Source organism: Euprymna scolopes, chromosome 46, assembly GCF_053919585.1.
Source record: "Euprymna scolopes isolate OS-2025 chromosome 46, ASM5391958v1, whole genome shotgun sequence".
Classification (NCBI taxonomy): Eukaryota; Metazoa; Mollusca; class Cephalopoda; order Sepiida; family Sepiolidae; genus Euprymna; species Euprymna scolopes.
This window is the reverse complement of record NC_136527.1, coordinates 186,475,402-186,499,596: the sequence shown is the minus strand read 5'-3', so window position 1 is coordinate 186,499,596 and position 24,195 is coordinate 186,475,402.

Here is a 24,195-nt window from a genome sequence, read left to right as displayed (position 1 = left end):
ACTTAGTGTGGATGAAATACATATATATTCTAGAGAAAATAATATATAGTAATATTTCATTTGACTTAATGTGGATTAAATACATATATATTCTAGAGAAAATATTATATCGTAATATTTCATTAGATTTAGTGTGGATGAAATACATATATATTCTAGAGCAAATAATATGTAGTAATATTTCATTAGACTTAGTGTAGATGAAATACATATATATTCTAGAGAAAATAATATATAGTAATATTTCATTAGACTTAATGTGGATGAAATACATATATATTCTAGAGAAAATGATGTATAGTAATATTTCATTAGACTTAGTGTAGATGAAATACATATATATTCTAGAGAAAATGATATATAGTAATATTTCATTAGACTTAGTGTGGATGAAATACATATATATTCTAGAGAAAATAATATATAGTAATATTTCATTAGACTTAATGTGGATGAAATACATATATATTCTAGAGCAAATAATATATAGTAATATTTCATTAGACTTAGTGTAGATGAAATACATATATATTCTAGAGAAAATGATATATAGTAATATTTCATTAGACTTAGTGCGGATGAAATACATATATATTCTACAGAAAATAATATATAGTAATATTTCATTAGACTTAGTGTAGATAAAATACATATATATTCTAGAGCAAATAATATATAGTAATATTTCATTAGACTTAGTGTGGATGAAATACATATATATTCTAGAGAAAATGATGTATAGTAATATTTCATTAGACTTAGTGTAGATGAAATACATATATATTCTAGAGAAAATGATATATAGTAATATTTCATTAGGCTTAGTGTGGATGAAATACATATATATTCTAGAGAAAATGATATATAGTAATATTTCATTAGACTTAGTGTGGATGAAATACATATATATTCTAGAGAAAATAATATATAGTAATATTTCATTAGACTTAGTGTGGATGAAATACATATATATTCTAGAGCAAATAATATGTAGTAATATTTCATTAGACTTAGTGTAGATGAAATACATATATATTCCAGAGAAAATAATATATAGTAATATTTCATTAGACTTAGTGTAGATGAAATACATATATATTCTAGAGAAAATGATATATAGTAATATTTCATTAGACTTAGTGTGGATGAAATACATATATATTCTAGAGCAAATAATATGTAGTAATATTTCATTAGACTTAATGTTGATGAAATACATATATATTCTAGAGAAAATAATATATAGTAATATTTCATTAGACTTAGTGTGGATGAAATACATATATATTCTAGAGAAAATAATATATAGTAATATTTCATTAGACTTAGTGTGGATGAAATACATATATATTCTAGAGAAAATGATATATAGTAATATTTCATTAGACTTAGTGTGGATGAAATACATATATATTCTAGAGCAAATAATATGTAGTAATATTTCATTAGACTTAGTGTGGATGAAATACATATATATTCTAGAGAAAATGATATATAGTAATATGTCATTAGACTTAATGTGGATTAAATACATATATATTCTAGAGAAAATGATATATAGTAATATTTCATTAGACTTAATGTGGATGAAATACATATATATTCTAGAGAAAATAATATATAGTAATATTTCATTAGACTTAGTGTGGATGAAATACATATATATTCTAGAGAAAATGATATATAGTAATATTTCATTAGACTTAGTGTGGATGAAATACATATATATTCTAGAGCAAATAATATGTAGTAATATTTCATTAGACTTAATGTGGATGAAATACATATATATTCTAGAGAAAATGATATATAGTAATATTTCATTAGACTTAGTGTGGATTAAATACATATATATTCTAGAGCAAATAATATGTAGTAATATTTCATTAGACTTAATGTGGATGAAATACACATATATTCTAGAGAAAATAATATATAGTAATATTTCATTAGACTTAGTGTGGATGACATACACATATATTCTAGAGAAAAAAATATATAGTAATATTTCATTAGACTTAGTGTGGATGAAATACATATATATTCTAGAGCAAATAATAGGTAGTAATATTTCATTAGACTTAGTGTGGATGAAATACATTTCTATTCTAGAGAAAATGATATATAGTAATATTTCATTAGACTTAGTGTGGATGAAATACATATATATTCTAGAGCAAATAATATGTAGTAATATTTCATTAGACTTAATGTTGATGAAATACATATATATTCTAGAGAAAATAATATATAGTAATATTTCATTAGACTTAGTGTGGATGAAATACATATATATTCTAGAGAAAATAATATATAGTAATATTTCATTAGACTTAGTGTGGATGAAATACATATATATTCTAGAGAAAATGATATATAGTAATATTTCATTAGACTTAGTGTGGATGAAATACATATATATTCTAGAGCAAATAATATGTAGTAATATTTCATTAGACTTAGTGTGGATGAAATACATATATATTCTAGAGAAAATGATATATAGTAATATTTCATTAGACTTAATGTGGATGAAATACATATATATTCAAGAGAAAATAATATATAGTAATATTTCATTAGACTTAATGTGGATGAAATACACATATATTCTAGAGAAAATAATATATAGTAATATTTCATTAGACTTAGTGTGGATGAAATACATATATATTCTAGAGCAAATAATATGTAGTAATATTTCATTAGACTTAATGTGGATGAAATACATATATATTCTAGAGCAAATAATATATAGTAATATTTCATTAGACTTAGTGTGGATGAAATACATATATATTCTAGAGCAAATAATATATAGTAATATTTCATTAGACTTAGTGTGGATGAAATACATATATATTCTAGAGCAAATAATATGTAGTAATATTTCATTAGACTTAGTGTGGATGAAATACATATATATTCTAGAGCAAATAATATATAGTAATATTTCATTAGACTTAATGTGGATGAAATACATATATATTCTAGAGAAAATGATATATAGTAATATTTCATTAGACTTAATGTGGATGAAATACATATATATTCTAGAGAAAATGATATATAGTAATCTTTCATTAGACTTAATGTGGATGAAATACATATATATTCTAGAGAAAATGATATATAGTAATATTTCATTAGACTTAATGTGGATGAAATACATATATATTCTAGAGAAAATGATATATAGTAATATTTCATTAGACTTAATGTGGATGAAATACATATATATTCTAGAGAAAATGATATATAGTAATCTTTCATTAGACTTAATGTGGATGAAATACATATATATTCTAGAGAAAATAATATATAGTAATATTTCATTAGACTTAGTGTGGATGAAATACATATATATTCTAGAGCAAATAATATATAGTAATATTTCATTAGACTTAATGTGGATGAAATACATATATATTCTAGAGAAAATGATATATAGTAATATTTCATTAGACTTAATGTGGATGAAATACATATATATTCTAGAGAAAATGATATATAGTAATCTTTCATTAGACTTAATGTGGATGAAATACATATATATTCTAGAGAAAATGATATATAGTAATATTTCATTAGACTTAATGTGGATGAAATACATATATATTCTAGAGAAAATGATATATAGTAATATTTCATTAGACTTAGTGTGGATGAAATACATATATATTCTAGAGAAAATGATATATAGTAATATTTCATTAGACTTAGTGTGGATGAAATACATATATATTCTAGAGAAAATAATATATAGTAATATTTCATTAGACTTAATGTGGATGAAATACATATATATTCTAGAGAAAATAATATATAGTAATATTTCATTAGACTTAGTGTGGATGAAATACATATATATTCCAGAGAAAATGATATTATGTATTTTTTCATAATTTTTGTAACGGTAGGAAAAGAAACAATATATATATATTATCTCTAATGATTGATGTTGTTGTTGTTCCTTCTTATGAAACGGATTTTTAATTTAATTAAAATTTGGTTTTTAAATTTTAAATTATCAATCACATTACTTAATATTGAATTAGCTCTAGGACATTTAACTATCGAGCTTATTATATATCTAAATTACAACGAGCACTATCTATTTCCTGTATTTTTATTAAACTACTAAATTCACTGTTACATTAAAATACACTCAGCTCTTTAGACTATTGTTCTAATCTCCTTTAAATTATATATATATATATATATATATATATATATATATATATATATATATATATATATATATATACGTGAGATGTGGGCTTAAAAGAATATAATGATAATAATATCGATAAAGATAAAATTAATGTAGACATAATGAATTTATAATCCGATATTAAGCAGAAATGAATTATAACTACATTCAGACTATCGATAAAACTCAAATACATATTTTATATTGAAATGGTCTTAATAGTAACATTTTATATTCAGCGTATATGTCAATTAATTATTTATAATATTCACTGAATTATTAAATTAATAATATTAAATGAACTACATTAGAACTGTATAAATATTACTCATTAGTAAATTAGGGAGACGCAGGTGTTTAGTATGATAAAAGAATGAATGGTAAATAAACAGAATGTATATATTTGTTTTTGTTCGAAGGGCAATAATTCTGTGATACTAAAAATGAAATTAAATTTTAAACATTTTGCTTAATGTAAGCAATTCATTTTTTACTTTTAACGTAAGCAATTATTTTTAACTTTTACCATGAGCAATTATTTTTTAACTTTTACCGTAATTAATTATTTTTAAACTTTTAAAGTAAGCAATTATTTTTTAACTTTTAACGTAAGCAATTATTATTTAACTTTTAACGTAAGCAATTATTATTTAACTTTTAACGTAAGCAATTATTTTTTAACTTTTAATGTAAGCAATTATTTTTTTATTTTTCACATAAGCAATTATTTTTTAACTTTTAACGTTAGCAATTATTTTTTTAACTTTTTACGTAAGCAATTATTTTTAAACTTTTAATCAAGCAATTATTTTTTAACTTTTAATCAAGCAATTATTTTTAACTTTTAATTAAAAAATTATTTTTTAACTTTTTACGTAGACAATTATTTTTTAATTTTTAACATAAGCAATTTTTTTAACGTAAGCAATTATTTTTTAACTTTTAACGTAAGCGATTATTGTTCAACTTTTAACGTAAGCAATTATTTTTAAATTTTTCACATAAGCAATTATTTTTTAACTTTTAACGTAAGCAATTATTTTTTAACTTTTAACGTAAGCAATTATTTTTTAACTTTTAACGTAAGCGATTATTGTTCAACTTTTAACGTAAGCAATTATTTTTAAATTTTTCACATAAGCAATTATTTTTTAACTTTTAACGTAAGCAATTATTTTTTAACTTTTAACGTAAGCAATTATTTTTTAACTTTTTACGTAAGCAATTATTTTTAAATTTTTTGCATAAGCAATTATTTTTAAACTTTTAATCAAGCAATTATTTTTTAACTTTTAATCAAGCAATTATTTTTTAACTTTTAATCAAGCACTTTTTTTAACTTTTAATTAAGCACTTATTTTTTAACTTTTAACGTAAGCAATTATTTTTTAACTTTTAATCAAGCAATTATTTTCAACATTTTATGTAGGCAATTATTTTTTAACTTTTATACATAAGCAATTATTTTTTAACTTTTCGCATAAGCAATTATTTTTAACTTTTTACATGAGCAATTATTTTTTTAACTTTTAACGTAAGCAATTATGGTAATGAATTATATAGCAAACTTCTAAATTTAAACTAAATCACATTACAGGTTTAGAATTAAGTAATAAGATTTATACTTTATGTAGTAAGTATTATGATTATAACATTTAAGAGAGCTTTGTTTTGTATAGTTTTAAATTTAGATTAATAATTTAATATAACCAGAAATTGAACATATTTTTTAGGTTTCCTATATGCAAATCTGTGTAATAGATTATAATTGTTGATGTTGTTTGGGTAAATATGGAGATATTAATTAGAAGTAATGAATTTATGAATAATTAGATATAATATTGCTGGCAGAATATACTTAAATTAAGAAAACTTTGTCAGTGACTTTATTTCTAAGTTCAAAATAATGTAATGTAAACACATTATAAGGTATTTACAGTATCGCTTCTCTTCGAATGATCGGATTTTTAATCATGTCAAAACGCACTTTATCCCCTTTGGATCGATTGTTGCTATTCCCTCTCATGAGTTAAGGGCAAAATAGATTCACTGATTGATGTTTGTTTAGTGACACATGTAAGGTTTTTACCAATTACATAATAAAAAAATAATTCACACAAAACAAAGAATTCATTAATCTAAAACAAGGTCCATTGCAACTGAAACATAAAGGGATACTATGTTTTATGTGTTTACCATTTATTTATTAGGAATTTATAATAAAAAAGAATTCATTCACCTAAAACAAGGCCCATTGCAATTGAAACATAAAGGGATACTGTTTTATGTTTTTCCAATTTATTTATTAGGAATTTATAATAAAAAAGAATTCATTCACCTAAAACAAGATACATTGCAATTGAAACATAAAGGGATTCTATATTTTATGTTTTTACTCTTTACTTAATAAATAATTTTCATTTTATATAGTATTTAAACAGGGTTACTACTTCGCTTATTTTGATTCCCCCTCTCAACACACCGCCTCTAAACACCCGGGCAACGCCCGGTACCCCCGCTTGTTGAAACATAAAAGGATGCTATGTTTTCGGTTTTTACCCTTTTTTATTAAGAATTTATAATAAAAAAATTTTCATTCACTCCAAACAAGGCACATTGCAATTGAAAACCTAATACCTACTATGACTTAATAGTTTAATAAAACAAAAATACCATAAAAATATCGTTGTCAGCTTTTAAAAATTTGATATTAAAATGCATATTTAGTATTAAAAAAGTGCTATCATGTTTATTTTATTTTTTGTTTCATGTAAAAAAAGGTTTAATTTTTAAAATCTCAATTTTAAATACATAGAGATTAATTTTTTTTTTTTTATAATTCCTTAATTATATTTTGTTCTGTTTCAATAAAAACCCTCATCTCATTAATATTAAGATTATTATTTAAAAAGCAATATTTATATCGGAAAAGAGGTCCTTCCTGACTAGTATATAATGTTACCTGAAAATTTAATAAACAAAATGGGATATTTTTTACTATGGACATAGAAAACTAAAAAAAAGTGGTAAAAAAGGCAAGATAAGTCACTAAGTTACTTATCTGGGTAAGTTTTTTTGGTTTTATTTTATTTTGAAATGTTTATTTTCTTTGAAAACTTAGTGCTGAATCTTACGTTAGAACAAGAATAAATCTCTGACATGAGATTATCATTTGGTGAATTCAGATAATCGCCCAAAAATCGAAAATTAAAGAAAATACTGGCAGAAACCCATTTAATTTATTACGATGGCATTTTTTTTTTTGTAAAGTTTTATTATAAGCTTTTGGTGTTTACTTATTTTGAAGTGTTTATTTACTTTGAATACCAGTAATGAGAGTATCAGCTGGTAAATCATCATGAATCGAAAATTGAAGAAAATGCTTGTATGAACTTACAACCCACTTAGAATGTTCTTGTTAATCCGGTTCCTAAAGCATAGTATACCTTTATGTTTCAATAATCATGTGCCTTCTTAGATAAGAGAAAAATCCAGGTTGTCCTCGATGGTCATACATCTAAACAATATGATATAAATGCGGGAGTACCTCCTTGGACTTCTATTATTCCTAATATTCATAAATGACCTCCCTGACAAAATTGTCTGTGAAATGGGTATATATGCTGATGACACCATGATCTATAATGACAGGAAAACAAATGAACACATATCTAAAGAAATGGCAAAAACACTAGAGGATGACCTCCAATCTTTAGTGGAATGGGGACAAAAATGGATGTTTAAATTAAATGCTGCCAAGGCTAAACTTGTTTCCTTCAATAACTACAAGACACCTTCTCTACCACCAATAGTAATGGCCAAAGACTCTTTATCTGAAAGTACATCTTTTAAACTCCTCGGCCTAATCTTCCCAGGAAACATGAGTTGGAACAATTACATTGAGAACATTGCCAGGACTGCTACGAAAAAGGTAGGTTCTCTCTACTGTGCTAGAAAGCTACTAACGGCCAAAAGTATCGTGTACCTGTATAAGGCCACCATTCGCTCATGTATTGTATTGGGCTGCTGCATCTGCTACGAGTCTCTCACTCCTAGACAAGGTTCAAAAGAGAGTCGTCAACCTGATAGGTCCTGAACTGTCATCTAAGCTTTAGCCTCTGTCCCATCGACGAAATGTAGCATCCTTCTGCCTGTTCACATACTTTAACGGTGAATGCTTCGACGAACTGACAATCTCGACAAGCAACAAAATCCCACCCTTTCACAGTTGATATCCCTAGATGTAAGAGAGCCTTCTACTCCAGTAGTTTCTTCCTCAGAACTGCTAGACTTTGGAATTTCCTTCCAGGTTCCTGATTCCCAAACTGTACTGACATGCAGACGTTCAAGTGTAATGTGAACCGACATCTAGCTGCCCAACTCCCCACATAGTACCCTGTAGCTTATGTCCCTGATAGTAACCCCCTACATAAAAGTGGCAATGTGCTTTGTTTGGGGTGAAAATGTAATAATAATAATAATAATAATAATAATATATATATATATATATATATATATATATATATATATATATATATATATATATAATAAACTACGCTTACATTTTTGCAAAGTTTTGTTATTCCCAACTATATTTTGATGGTATCTTTGGTTCATTAACTTATTACATGTAAGGTGAAAGTACAGAATAGTTACTCGAAAATCTAAGGTATTTATTTATTTATTAACGCAATATATTTTTTATGCATGAAGGTTTTGCTAATTGGTGATGACTAATAAATGCGCGGTCATTTTATGTAGACTTTATAAAAGAAAGTGATTCTTAAAATTTAAAATGTTGGATAAAACATTTAAAAACACACGGAATTCTCTAGCAACATAACAAGTAAGTGTTGACAGAAAAAAATGTTAAAACATGTGAGAAAATAAAAAAAAAATAAAAAAGAAGATTGCTTACTTGGTGGCGCCGGCCTCGAGGGCGGAATTCTAATCTGAGTGGTTGAGAGGACGAGTCTCTTATAGACTTGGAGGAGTAGTGGGAGGCACAATTCTTCTGTTATAAAAGAATTGTGCCTCTGACTAGTACCAGTTCTGTTAACGACTCTCTTCCTCTCAACGCTACGATTATTTGCTGCGATTATTTTGTAAGTTGTTTATCTCCTCTTTGTCTTTTTCCTTTCCTTCTTCTTCACCGAGTCGGATTTTCTTTTTCTTTTTTTTTTTTTTTGCTCTACTTTTTACTGTTTTTATAACAGTTTTGTTTGAACATTTTTTAACCGTTTTTTTAACGGTTCGGCTATGGCCGCTGCTGCGAGCCAGACGCCCATTATTGTTGACACCATGGAGCAGGAAAGTGCCACACCTTCTTTGTCTAACACTTGGTCTAAACCCCCCAAAATCGACATTGACGTTAAGGACTTCGTGGAAAAGGCAAAACAATGCCTGGAACTCGTCAACGACACCGGCTTAATTGTCAACCTGCCCAAATTAGAGGAGATTAGAAAAAAGTGCCTAACACTATTTGTTGTGGACAGGAAGACTAAAAAGGTTATCAGAGCAACAGCAGACATCGTCATCAACCTCTTGGCCACAGCAGGAGTTAGACCCTTACGCATCATTAAATGTAAGGGTTATAATACCTGGAACATTCTTCTGAACTCTCCTGAAGAATGCATTACAATATCGCAGAAAGAAATTATTACAGCGCAATACATTCTGAGGACCGAATATATGGGGAAACGACAAACTACGGTTTCAGTTTTCCACGTCCCACACCACATCGAAGGAGAACATCTCGGTGCCTTCTTTTTGAAATTTGGAGAAATGGTATCCGTCCAAGTTGACGAGTTCCATGGAATATGGTCTTTTGACATTCTCCTCGATAAAGAAAACTTCACAAACATTCCTTATTTCCTAGAAGTAGGAGAAGAAAAATTACCCATTATAGTAGCTGGCAGGAGACCAACTTGTTGGAACTGTAGTGAAATTGGGCATCTGACATCGGAATGCCCCAAAAAAAAACCCACACCAAACCCCAAAAGACTCACCGGACAACACCTGGGAAGCACAACCACCACAAGCTTTCCTAAACTTACCAGCCACGATACAACCCCGGATGAACCACTCAGAGGAGAACCCTGGCAGATCGCCCCCGGGAAGAAAACCCCTGGACGCCTGAGCCTCGAGCAACAGAGAGAGCAAGCCATGCTCAAAAATGACCCGGGAAAGGATAAATACCTCGAAATTGTTAACCTAAAAAAGAAACTGGACTCTCAAAAAAAGAAAATACCCCAATCCCCGTGCAAATCACCTCCACCAAAAAACATAAAATTAATAAGTCAGTCCCCCACTACATCCAAAACTCCTTCTCCTTTCAAAATGCCTCCTCCAGTCACAACTCCCATTTCTCCCAAAATATCCAAACTAACACCACTAAGTCCCCTTAAGAAACACAAATCCTCCACTCCTGTTACAGCCACCTCTAAGTCCCCTCACAACACTCCTCCTGCCTCTCCTGAAAAAAACCCTACTGACCCTACTAACATGGATACTACCCCCGCTATTGAACAAAAGAAAAAAACCCTCTACCTCCCTGGAAAGGATATCTGTATTCTTAATACAGCTGCTATTAATAACAGCAAAAACCTAAAAGGCCCAGACCTAGGCAAGTTAGCCGATTTCAGGGAGGTAGGGGGGAAGCTAATAGACACCCCCACCAACTTCCCCAATGCAAGACGGGTTTTAACCGTAATAAGAAAAAGAGAAGAAGCTAAGGACCTATGGCAAATGCTGGAGGAGGCAAACAAGACCTTTAATCTTTCCCCTCCCCTAGCTATCTTTAAAGACTCTGATATAAAAAGCCTAAAAAAATGTTGTGTTGGGAGGGTCCCGGTTAAAATGCACCCCTCCTTGTATAGGATAGTAAAACTAACCTATCCCCTGCATGTCGGCGGTATCTCTCGTGACGGACTCATCGATACTGCGATGGGTACCTATTCCCTCACGAGAGCTGTCGGCACGCTCACGACCGCGATGTTCGTTTCTGGTACTCAACCCTAAGGCACCACCATGGATCTCAAGCTTGCTAGTTTAAATGTCCGAGGGCTAAGGGCCGACTCGCGCAAATGGCGCTTGAGTTTGGACCTGCAGCACCTCGGAGTGGATATCTGTTGTGTGCAGGAAACCCACCTTATTCCTGGTGACCATTTGGGTGCACTGTCTAAGACCTTTGAGGCTTACTCAGCGCACTATAATTCTCGCGCGAGAGGGGTTTCCTGGCTAGTTAAAAGGTCTCTAGATGCGTCGTGTGACCCGTGTTACTTGGATCCGGAGGGAAGACTATGTGTTTTGGATGTTACCATAAAGGGTAGGGCATTACGTCTTATTGGGGTTTATGCGCCCAATAGCCATTCTGAGCTGGCTGGTTTTTTTCGGCGGATCGAGCAGTTCATAGATGTTTCCAGAACGGTTATCTTAGCGGGAGACTGGAACGCCGTCCTGGATCCCGAGTTAGATCGATTTGGGTTAACATCTAGGGGAACTAACAAAGATCGGGATGCTGTTGTATTTCATGAATTTGTGGATAAGTTTGATCTTATCGACAAATTCCGAAATGAAAAGCCCCGTGACTTAGTGTGGACTTGGACAGGTAGAGGCGGCTCCGATTCGATACAGGTCTCGAGCTATATCGACCGGTTCTTAGTTAGGCGAGTCGACGTAGGAGTATTGGATTGTCCAAGTTTCCACAATATAGTTTACTCGGATCACAGACTTGTTCGTGTACGGGTAAACTTAGATAGACCTAAGCCTAGATTAGCCGGTTACTGGAAGCTCAACACGTCGTTGTTCGATGTGAAGGGCTTCCGTGACGGGCTATTACTAACCCTACAGCGGGAATTGACGGGGGCAATTATTGGGAATAAGTGGTGGGTAAAAGTTAAGGAAGCCATTAGGTCCTTTGCTGCTGACTTTAGCAAAAGACTCAATCTAGATTCTAGGGCAGCTAAAGTGACACTAGAGTCTAGACTAGATCGGGCGGTGGAGGAGGGGGATAGTGCTAGCGTTAATATAATTAGGGCTCGGCTTGCCTCCCTTGCTGAAAAGGAGCACCAAGCCTTAGCGATTAGGGCTAGGTTAAAAAGAATGCCCCAGGAAGCAACAAACATGGCCGCTGAACTGCGTGCAGAGGAGCTTAGGAAAGCGGCTAATAGGCACATCGCTCGTGTCACATTGCCGGACGGGCGTACCGTGACCACAAACCAGGGTGTGCTGGAGGCGTTTAGATCCCATTTCCAGGAGCTTTTTTCCATGGAACCCGGTCTGTCATTAGAACAGTTTGACACCTATTTGGCTGACTTTTCTCGTCTTTCGACGACCGAAGCGGCTAGGTGCGAAGGTGGCATAACGGAGGATGAAGTCATTGAAGCCTTGAAGCGGGTCGGCCTTAATAGGTCACCGGGGATCGATGGTCTTCCCTACGAAGTGTATTTGAGGTTGTCGCACATCTTTGTCCCCTTGCTGACGGTTTTGTTTAACTCATGGTTTAGGAACGGCTCAATCCCCAAGTACTTTACCATGGGTGTGATAAAGCTTGTTCGTAAAAGCAAAGATGGTGGGGATGGGTTAGGTAATTTCAGGCCCTTAACGATGCTTAACGCTGAGTTAAAGATTTTGGCCAAGATTCTCGCAAATCGTCTGCAGCTTGTCCTGGCTCGTCTTATTAGCCCCGAGCAAACGTGTGCCGTGAAGGGCAGGACAATCCAGGATAACTTGCACTCGATACGCCTGATGATAGAAAAAGTCGACACTGAGGCCGCGCTGATCAATTTAGATCAGTCCAAAGCCTTCGATAGGGTTGACCATCGGTACTTGGGGGCTGTTTTATCGGCGGCCGGTTTTGGCCCGCAATTTTGCTCTTGGGTTCATCTTCTCTATGCTAACCCCGCGGTGATGGTAGAAGTAAATGGGAAGAGGTCGAGACCCTTCAGTTTGTCACGTTCCATTCGTCAAGGGTGCCCGTTATCACCCATGCTATATGTGCTTGCGATCGAGCCATTTTTGCGCAGGCTAAGGGTGAATCCGGTCCTACGCGGAATCACTTTGCCAGGTGTGGATGCCCAGGCGAAGTACTCCGCCTATGCCGACGACGTAACTGTGCTTGTAACGAGCAGTGCTGAGATTAGTGTCGTCGGTGTAGAAATCAGATTGTATGAAACGGTAACAGGGGCCAAAATTAACTGCGACAAGTCTTCAGGTTTGCGCATTGGTGCCTGGAGGGGTATGCCCCTTCAGGGGCCCTTTAGTTGGAGTGATGGGCCTTGCAAGATACTCGGCGTCTGGTTTGGTCCTGACCTCCAGCTGGAGAAAAATTGGTCGGAGGTTCTGAAAGCGGTACGGTCTGCAGCTTCACGGTGGATCAGTAGAAACCTTTCATTAAAGGGGCGAGCGGAGGTGTGTAATACTCACATCTATCCAATCGCTATTTATCGTCTATCAGTGCTTCCAATCCCGTCAGATACGCTGCTATATTTGCAGAGGGCTCTTTTCAACTTCTTATGGCTTGGAAGGGCCCCTAAGGTCTGTCGCGATGTCTGCTACCTACATCCTTCTGAAGGCGGTCTAGGTATGCCAAACGTGGAGATTCGGCTATACACGCTACGGCTCTACTACCTAGATCGAATGTGCACACAAGATAGGGAAAACGGTGGCCTCTGGATGGAGGACACCAAGAAAGCCTTCCCGGCTTTGAGAGGGGTGCACTACTCCGAGGGGGAGGCACACAGGTTGCCCCGAGGTGAATGTCCCTTCTATCGCGAGTGCCGGCGCGCACTGAAGTCCCTCTTAAGAGTGAAGGAAAGCCTCTCTAACACTCTGCTGTTGTCCCGAAAGGCATTATATCGGGTTTTAGTGAGGGGATCCGTAACGGATGTCATCGGTGGGAGGCTCCCTTTGACGAAGGAGCAGCTCCGCTCAATCTGGCCTTGGGCGCCTGGGTCAGGATGCCTCACTAACGACGAGGCTTCCCTGACCTGGCTGGTAATTCGGGATGCTCTATGGGTCGGTAAGAGACTCCACTCAGCTGGCTTGGTGGATTCGCCTATTTGTAAACGGTGCGGCGATGAGGACGAGACTTTATGTCACGCCTTCGTTTATTGTCGCATCGTGGCGCCGCTGATTGAGTTTGTTACAGGTCTCATGGTCCGCATACTAAACACATCCTCATTAACCTTGGTTCCTATTAATGTCTGTAGCAATTGGGCTCCGACAACGGATAGGCTCAGAAAAGATTTGTGTTTGACCTTGCTAGCTGTGATGAGAGGTGTTATCTGGAACACACGTATGAAAGTGGTCTATGGATCTGAGGACTTCGCTCCCCTCGACCTTATACGACTCTTCCGTCATTATTTAAAGGATCGTATCAAGGCCGAGAGAGTTAGACTCTCTCCGTCAGACTTTGTTGAAAGGTGGGTGTCAGTTGCGCGTGTGTGTCGGGTGAGAGAAGCAAGTCTTGACTGGTTCTTGGATGTTCCTTAGGAAAAAGAATTTTGGGTGACAGGAACGAACGTCAGCCCTGACTCGTTTTTAGTCCAGAGTAGGTCACGATATAGGCAAGAGTAGGACCATTATTTAGGCTTCTTTGTTCATAACCTAGCTAGTGTGTGATAGCGATCATTAGGCCCCTTTTAAGTTTGTCCCTGCGTTTTTTTTTTTTTTTTTTTTTTTTTTTTTTTTTTAACCCCACTCCCCTCCCAAATTAGGTGACAAATCGCTTGATTTGCCAGAGATGCGGGTCCCCTTTCGAAGTTTTCGTAAGAGGTGTTTTAAATAAAGCGTTCGGACCCGCATCACCCTTTCGACTGGCGAATCGGTGCATCTGCCATAGTTTAACAACGGGGGGGTCTTTTGTTACTAACATTGTAAATATTTCATTTTTATTTTGTAAATAAAATTTTTATCTTCCCAAACCCCCCCTTTCTTATGGGTTTTAATTAGGTTATCATGGTATGATGTTCTTATGGTGATTGATGAAGGATGTATACGCTGATGGATGTATAGTATGAATGTGGTATTATGGTGCAAGTAGAGTGAAAGTAGGAACTAGTTAGGTTAGATTAGTTAGCACTAGTCAGAGAAGACCGTCCTTTCCCCTCCCCCATCTTCGGCCTTGTGCCAAATTTTTCTGAGTTTTTACTATGTAAATTTTCCGAAAATAAATACCTTCTGTTAACGACTCTCTTCCTCTCAACGCTACGATTATTTGCTGCGATTATTTTGTAAGTTGTTTATCTCCTCTTTGTCTTTTTCCTTTCCTTCTTCTTCACCGAGTCGGATTTTCTTTTTCTTTTTTTTTTTTTTGCTCTACTTTTTACTGTTTTTATAACAGTTTTGTTTGAACATTTTTTAACCGTTTTTTTAACGGTTCGGCTATGGCCGCTGCTGCGAGCCAGACGCCCATTATTGTTGACACCATGGAGCAGGAAAGTGCCACACCTTCTTTGTCTAACACTTGGTCTAAACCCCCCAAAATCGACATTGACGTTAAGGACTTCGTGGAAAAGGCAAAACAATGCCTGGAACTCGTCAACGACACCGGCTTAATTGTCAACCTGCCCAAATTAGAGGAGATTAGAAAAAAGTGCCTAACACTATTTGTTGTGGACAGGAAGACTAAAAAGGTTATCAGAGCAACAGCAGACATCGTCATCAACCTCTTGGCCACAGCAGGAGTTAGACCCTTACGCATCATTAAATGTAAGGGTTATAATACCTGGAACATTCTTCTGAACTCTCCTGAAGAATGCATTACAATATCGCAGAAAGAAATTATTACAGCGCAATACATTCTGAGGACCGAATATATGGGGAAACGACAAACTACGGTTTCAGTTTTCCACGTCCCACACCACATCGAAGGAGAACATCTCGGTGCCTTCTTTTTGAAATTTGGAGAAATGGTATCCGTCCAAGTTGACGAGTTCCATGGAATATGGTCTTTTGACATTCTCCTCGATAAAGAAAACTTCACAAACATTCCTTATTTCCTAGAAGTAGGAGAAGAAAAATTACCCATTATAGTAGCTGGCAGGAGACCAACTTGTTGGAACTGTAGTGAAATTGGGCATCTGACATCGGAATGCCCCAAAAAAAAACCCACACCAAACCCCAAAAGACTCACCGGACAACACCTGGGAAGCACAACCACCACAAGCTTTCCTAAACTTACCAGCCACGATACAACCCCGGATGAACCACTCAGAGGAGAACCCTGGCAGATCGCCCCCGGGAAGAAAACCCCTGGACGCCTGAGCCTCGAGCAACAGAGAGAGCAAGCCATGCTCAAAAATGACCCGGGAAAGGATAAATACCTCGAAATTGTTAACCTAAAAAAGAAACTGGACTCTCAAAAAAAGAAAATACCCCAATCCCCGTGCAAATCACCTCCACCAAAAAACATAAAATTAATAAGTCAGTCCCCCACTACATCCAAAACTCCTTCTCCTTTCAAAATGCCTCCTCCAGTCACAACTCCCATTTCTCCCAAAATATCCAAACTAACACCACTAAGTCCCCTTAAGAAACACAAATCCTCCACTCCTGTTACAGCCACCTCTAAGTCCCCTCACAACACTCCTCCTGCCTCTCCTGAAAAAAACCCTACTGACCCTACTAACATGGATACTACCCCCGCTATTGAACAAAAGAAAAAAACCCTCTACCTCCCTGGAAAGGATATCTGTATTCTTAATACAGCTGCTATTAATAACAGCAAAAACCTAAAAGGCCCAGACCTAGGCAAGTTAGCCGATTTCAGGGAGGTAGGGGGGAAGCTAATAGACACCCCCACCAACTTCCCCAATGCAAGACGGGTTTTAACCGTAATAAGAAAAAGAGAAGAAGCTAAGGACCTATGGCAAATGCTGGAGGAGGCAAACAAGACCTTTAATCTTTCCCCTCCCCTAGCTATCTTTAAAGACTCTGATATAAAAAGCCTAAAAAAATGTTGTGTTGGGAGGGTCCCGGTTAAAATGCACCCCTCCTTGTATAGGATAGTAAAACTAACCTATCCCCTGCATGTCGGCGGTATCTCTCGTGACGGACTCATCGATACTGCGATGGGTACCTATTCCCTCACGAGAGCTGTCGGCACGCTCACGACCGCGATGTTCGTTTCTGGTACTCAACCCTAAGGCACCACCATGGATCTCAAGCTTGCTAGTTTAAATGTCCGAGGGCTAAGGGCCGACTCGCGCAAATGGCGCTTGAGTTTGGACCTGCAGCACCTCGGAGTGGATATCTGTTGTGTGCAGGAAACCCACCTTATTCCTGGTGACCATTTGGGTGCACTGTCTAAGACCTTTGAGGCTTACTCAGCGCACTATAATTCTCGCGCGAGAGGGGTTTCCTGGCTAGTTAAAAGGTCTCTAGATGCGTCGTGTGACCCGTGTTACTTGGATCCGGAGGGAAGACTATGTGTTTTGGATGTTACCATAAAGGGTAGGGCATTACGTCTTATTGGGGTTTATGCGCCCAATAGCCATTCTGAGCTGGCTGGTTTTTTTCGGCGGATCGAGCAGTTCATAGATGTTTCCAGAACGGTTATCTTAGCGGGAGACTGGAACGCCGTCCTGGATCCCGAGTTAGATCGATTTGGGTTAACATCTAGGGGAACTAACAAAGATCGGGATGCTGTTGTATTTCATGAATTTGTGGATAAGTTTGATCTTATCGACAAATTCCGAAATGAAAAGCCCCGTGACTTAGTGTGGACTTGGACAGGTAGAGGCGGCTCCGATTCGATACAGGTCTCGAGCTATATCGACCGGTTCTTAGTTAGGCGAGTCGACGTAGGAGTATTGGATTGTCCAAGTTTCCACAATATAGTTTACTCGGATCACAGACTTGTTCGTGTACGGGTAAACTTAGATAGACCTAAGCCTAGATTAGCCGGTTACTGGAAGCTCAACACGTCGTTGTTCGATGTGAAGGGCTTCCGTGACGGGCTATTACTAACCCTACAGCGGGAATTGACGGGGGCAATTATTGGGAATAAGTGGTGGGTAAAAGTTAAGGAAGCCATTAGGTCCTTTGCTGCTGACTTTAGCAAAAGACTCAATCTAGATTCTAGGGCAGCTAAAGTGACACTAGAGTCTAGACTAGATCGGGCGGTGGAGGAGGGGGATAGTGCTAGCGTTAATATAATTAGGGCTCGGCTTGCCTCCCTTGCTGAAAAGGAGCACCAAGCCTTAGCGATTAGGGCTAGGTTAAAAAGAATGCCCCAGGAAGCAACAAACATGGCCGCTGAACTGCGTGCAGAGGAGCTTAGGAAAGCGGCTAATAGGCACATCGCTCGTGTCACATTGCCGGACGGGCGTACCGTGACCACAAACCAGGGTGTGCTGGAGGCGTTTAGATCCCATTTCCAGGAGCTTTTTTCCATGGAACCCGGTCTGTCATTAGAACAGTTTGACACCTATTTGGCTGACTTTTCTCGTCTTTCGACGACCGAAGCGGCTAGGTGCGAAGGTGGCATAACGGAGGATGAAGTCATTGAAGCCTTGAAGCGGGTCGGCCTTAATAGGTCACCGGGGATCGATGGTCTTCCCTACGAAGTGTATTTGAGGTTGTCGCACATCTTTGTCCCCTTGCTGACGGTTTTGTTTAACTCATGGTTTAGGAACGGCTCAATCCCCAAGTACTTTACCATGGGTGTGATAAAGCTTGTTCGTAAAAGCAAAGATGGTGGGGATGGGTTAGGTAATTTCAGGCCCTTAACGATGCTTAACGCTGAGTTAAAGATTTTGGCCAAGATTCTCGCAAATCGTCTGCAGCTTGTCCTGGCTCGTCTTATTAGCCCCGAGCAAACGTGTGCCGTGAAGGGCAGGACAATCCAGGATAACTTGCACTCGATACGCCTGATGATAGAAAAAGTCGACACTGAGGCCGCGCTGATCAATTTAGATCAGTCCAAAGCCTTCGATAGGGTTGACCATCGGTACTTGGGGGCTGTTTTATCGGCGGCCGGTTTTGGCCCGCAATTTTGCTCTTGGGTTCATCTTCTCTATGCTAACCCCGCGGTGATGGTAGAAGTAAATGGGAAGAGGTCGAGACCCTTCAGTTTGTCACGTTCCATTCGTCAAGGGTGCCCGTTATCACCCATGCTATATGTGCTTGCGATCGAGCCATTTTTGCGCAGGCTAAGGGTGAATCCGGTCCTACGCGGAATCACTTTGCCAGGTGTGGATGCCCAGGCGAAGTACTCCGCCTATGCCGACGACGTAACTGTGCTTGTAACGAGCAGTGCTGAGATTAGTGTCGTCGGTGTAGAAATCAGATTGTATGAAACGGTAACAGGGGCCAAAATTAACTGCGACAAGTCTTCAGGTTTGCGCATTGGTGCCTGGAGGGGTATGCCCCTTCAGGGGCCCTTTAGTTGGAGTGATGGGCCTTGCAAGATACTCGGCGTCTGGTTTGGTCCTGACCTCCAGCTGGAGAAAAATTGGTCGGAGGTTCTGAAAGCGGTACGGTCTGCAGCTTCACGGTGGATCAGTAGAAACCTTTCATTAAAGGGGCGAGCGGAGGTGTGTAATACTCACATCTATCCAATCGCTATTTATCGTCTATCAGTGCTTCCAATCCCGTCAGATACGCTGCTATATTTGCAGAGGGCTCTTTTCAACTTCTTATGGCTTGGAAGGGCCCCTAAGGTCTGTCGCGATGTCTGCTACCTACATCCTTCTGAAGGCGGTCTAGGTATGCCAAACGTGGAGATTCGGCTATACACGCTACGGCTCTACTACCTAGATCGAATGTGCACACAAGATAGGGAAAACGGTGGCCTCTGGATGGAGGACACCAAGAAAGCCTTCCCGGCTTTGAGAGGGGTGCACTACTCCGAGGGGGAGGCACACAGGTTGCCCCGAGGTGAATGTCCCTTCTATCGCGAGTGCCGGCGCGCACTGAAGTCCCTCTTAAGAGTGAAGGAAAGCCTCTCTAACACTCTGCTGTTGTCCCGAAAGGCATTATATCGGGTTTTAGTGAGGGGATCCGTAACGGATGTCATCGGTGGGAGGCTCCCTTTGACGAAGGAGCAGCTCCGCTCAATCTGGCCTTGGGCGCCTGGGTCAGGATGCCTCACTAACGACGAGGCTTCCCTGACCTGGCTGGTAATTCGGGATGCTCTATGGGTCGGTAAGAGACTCCACTCAGCTGGCTTGGTGGATTCGCCTATTTGTAAACGGTGCGGCGATGAGGACGAGACTTTATGTCACGCCTTCGTTTATTGTCGCATCGTGGCGCCGCTGATTGAGTTTGTTACAGGTCTCATGGTCCGCATACTAAACACATCCTCATTAACCTTGGTTCCTATTAATGTCTGTAGCAATTGGGCTCCGACAACGGATAGGCTCAGAAAAGATTTGTGTTTGACCTTGCTAGCTGTGATGAGAGGTGTTATCTGGAACACACGTATGAAAGTGGTCTATGGATCTGAGGACTTCGCTCCCCTCGACCTTATACGACTCTTCCGTCATTATTTAAAGGATCGTATCAAGGCCGAGAGAGTTAGACTCTCTCCGTCAGACTTTGTTGAAAGGTGGGTGTCAGTTGCGCGTGTGTGTCGGGTGAGAGAAGCAAGTCTTGACTGGTTCTTGGATGTTCCTTAGGAAAAAGAATTTTGGGTGACAGGAACGAACGTCAGCCCTGACTCGTTTTTAGTCCAGAGTAGGTCACGATATAGGCAAGAGTAGGACCATTATTTAGGCTTCTTTGTTCATAACCTAGCTAGTGTGTGATAGCGATCATTAGGCCCCTTTTAAGTTTGTCCCTGCGTTTTTTTTTTTTTTTTTTTTTTTTTTTTTTTTTTAACCCCACTCCCCTCCCAAATTAGGTGACAAATCGCTTGATTTGCCAGAGATGCGGGTCCCCTTTCGAAGTTTTCGTAAGAGGTGTTTTAAATAAAGCGTTCGGACCCGCATGCATCACCCTTTCGACTGGCGAATCGGTGCATCTGCCATAGTTTAACAACGGGGGGGTCTTTTGTTACTAACATTGTAAATATTTCATTTTTATTTTGTAAATAAAATTTTTATCTTCCCAAACCCCCCCTTTCTTATGGGTTTTAATTAGGTTATCATGGTATGATGTTCTTATGGTGATTGATGAAGGATGTATACGCTGATGGATGTATAGTATGAATGTGGTATTATGGTGCAAGTAGAGTGAAAGTAGGAACTAGTTAGGTTAGATTAGTTAGCACTAGTCAGAGAAGACCGTCCTTTCCCCTCCCCCATCTTCGGCCTTGTGCCAAATTTTTCTGAGTTTTTACTATGTAAATTTTCCGAAAATAAATACCTTCTGTTAATGACTTACTGGTGAACGGTTGGCACAACTTAATTACTCGCTGCTCGCCGTACTACAATACTTGTTACTCGACCCAGTAGGGGGGGGGGTCGCATAGGGAATCCTTTGCAACCCCTCGGAGCTTACGCTATCACTGGGTAATCTACTTTTCCCTCTAAATAGTTTTTTTTTTTTCACACTAAGAAATCATAAGTTTTCCTTTAATAAACACATGTTGTACAAAATTCTATACGCCATATTGAAAAATATATGTTTAGAATTTTTTTTTTTTGGGGGGGGGGTTAATGGGAGATTGATATTTGTTTATTAACGTCTATTCTAAAGCATAGCGAAATCGATTTTTTTTTTCGATTTCTTTTTTTAAAGTTTGATATTATTTGAAAATTTATTGGATGTAATTTTTTAAAAGTGTTTTAAGAAAAAAAATAACTTACCTTTCATTCGGGATGAATTCGTTTTTTTTTTTTTGTGTTCAAAACAGAATTTTTTTTTTTTTTTTGTTAGGGTGTCTTTAGTAAATCGATACAACTTTTGTTTTGTGTGTCCAATTCATTAAGAAATAAAATATATGAAAATATTAAAAAATCAAAAGTAAATGATGAAAAACACGATTTAAACGTTAAATTATATATGAAAACATTAACTGCTAAACAACAATGGATCGCGGTCATCGTAAAACGGTGTAATCATTATTTCGTTACTCGTGTAAAAATATCCGTTCATTAGTTAAGTGTGCCGAATTGTTTTCCTATCAAGTTTAGATAATATTTGTCAATATTTTAGGCTTGTTGCGATTTCTTTTGTAAATTTATATTTGTATATATTATTCTTAAAAAAATGAAAATATAAAAAACGGTTTTTTTTTTTTCTATGACTGAACGTTTATTTATTTGGCTTAGTCGAACTACTGTTAACGTCCAGGATAAGAATATCAGACGGTGTAACATTTGGCCTTCGGGACAAGATCAAAGTGTAGTATCTGTTCCGGCAGATACTGCAAGCTATGACTAGCTATGACTAGCAAAGACCAGATGTGGGGGCAACCCCACATGCCTGACCATTAACCAGCTCCCATTTCCCACCTCTCGGGAGCTGGTCCCCTTTTTCCCTTCCCCCTCCTTTCACTCCTCACATTAAAAATCGGCCTTGTGCCTAATTTGCTCGGTGGGGGAGCAAATAAATACCATCTGTTCCGGCAGATGCTGCACTTAAGATAATTTGTACCAGTCAATGGAGGGGAAACCCTCTATACTGGGACAATTATCATTTTTGGTAACCAGAGTGCCCCCTATTTGCCTACTTTTAGGGGAGCTGGTTTTTACCTCACATTAAAAACGGCCTTGTGCCTAATTTGCTCAGTGGGGGAGCAAATAAATACCATCTGTTCCGGCAGATACTGCAAGCTATGACTAGCAAAGACCAGATGTGGGGGCAACCCCACATGCCTGACCTTTAACCAGCTCCCATTTCCCACCTCTCGGGAGCTGGTCCCCTTTTCCCTTCCCCCTCCCTTCACTCCTCACATTAAAAAATTGGCCTTGTGCCTAATTTGCTCGGTGGGGGAGCAAATAAATACCATCTGTTCCGGCAGATACTGCAAGCTATGACTAGCTATGACTAGCAAAGACCAGATGTGGGGGCAACCCCACATGCCTGACCTTTAACCAGCTCCCATTTCCCACCTCTCGGGAGCTGGTCCCCTTTTTCCCTTCCCCCTCCCTTCACTCCTCACATTCAAAATTGGCCTTGTGCCTAATTTGCTCGGTGGGGGAGCAAATAAATACCATCTGTTCCGGCAGATACTGCAAGCTATGACTAGCAAAGACCAGCTATGACTAGCAAAGACCAGATGTGGGGGCAACCCCACATGCCTGACCTTTAACCAGCTCCCATTTCCCACCTCTTGAGAGCTGGTCCCCTTTTTCCCTTCCCCCTCCCTTCACTCCTCACATTAAAAATCGGCCTTGTGCCTAATTTGCTCGGTGGAGGAGCAAATAAATACCATCTGTTCCGGCAGATACTGCAAGCAAAGACCATATGTGGGGGCAACTCCACATATAAGACCTTGGTCAATGTAGGGGCAACCCTTCATACCAATTGTCACTATCCAGCTCCCCTACTCCCCGGGAAGTTGGTCCCCATTTCCCCTTCACTCCTCACTTTAAAAATCGGCCTTGTGCCTAATTTTCTCGGTGGGGGAGCAAATAAATACCATCTGTTCTTCAAATGCTGCACTTCAATTTCTTGTTCTCTGTCAGTGGAGGAGAAATCCTTCACGACTGAGACAATTTTAATTTTTGTTCCTTTTCTCCACGTTAAAAAAACGACCCTGGTGTCTAACTCTGTCCCGTGGGGAGGCATTGTAAATAGGAACACTGATTATGAACCGTCAAGAGTTATATCGAACCTACAATACTGCCAACATCAGTCTGATTAATCCAAATAATCCTCTTATTCAAAATATTTCACATAAACAACTCAAATAAGAGGAAGGAATTGTACAAACGACGATATCAGGCAAATCGTAAAAATCGATTTGAACCAAGAAAATAAAATAAAAATAACCACATGATTACATTAAGAAACATGGACGATGATTAAGAAAACTCCTATCTGATTTAATTTAGAACACGAAACCCAATAGAATTTGGACATTTTACAAA